This window comes from Myotis brandtii, unplaced genomic scaffold, assembly GCF_000412655.1.
Source record: "Myotis brandtii unplaced genomic scaffold, ASM41265v1 scaffold1076, whole genome shotgun sequence".
Classification (NCBI taxonomy): Eukaryota; Metazoa; Chordata; class Mammalia; order Chiroptera; family Vespertilionidae; genus Myotis; species Myotis brandtii.
In genome coordinates, this window is record NW_005353663.1 from 281673 (window position 1) to 282406 (window position 734).

Genomic DNA, 734 nt, shown 5'->3' on the forward strand with positions numbered 1-734 from the left:
TATTTTCCACACTGCGCCTCCTCTGAGCCTCGGTGTGCTGTTGTCTTTCCTTCTAGTTGAAGAGTCTCTCCTCAGCCAGCCTTCCTGTGGTTCTGGGTGATGTCCGTTCCGTCTTTTAGTTGTATTTTTGAGGTGGTTGTTTGCGGCAGCAGTCTCCGGTGTTTACCTATGCCGCCATCTTGATTCTCCCCATTATTTTTTAAAATATATTTTTATTGATTTTAGAAAGGAAGGGAATGGGAGAGATATAGAAACATTCTATATAATAAAAGCCTAATATGCTAAGTGTTCGGTCGTCCAGTGACAGGTCAAGTGTTCAACCAATCAAAGCACAATATGCTAATGATATGCTAAGGCCGCTCAACCGCTCACTCTGACGTGCACTGACCACCAAGGGGCAGATGCTCTGAGCTTGCTGCTGGAGTCCGGCCCATCAGGACTGAGCGAAATGGGGCGGACACGCCCTGGAGCCCTCCCACGGTCCTTCCCCACCCAATTGTGCACTGGTGGGGTCCCTCAGCCTGGGCTGTGCCCTCTCACAATTTGGGACCCCTCGGGGGATGTCAGAGAGCCTGTTTCAGCCCAATCTTGCAGGCCACTCCCCTTGGGAGGGCACCAGACACAGGGCTCATGGCTGGCGAGTGCTGCTGCAGCAGCATGAGCCTCTCTCTAATGGGTGCAAGCCCACAGCAGGCGCAGTGGGGCCAGGATGAGCAGGAGTGGCAGGGAGAAGC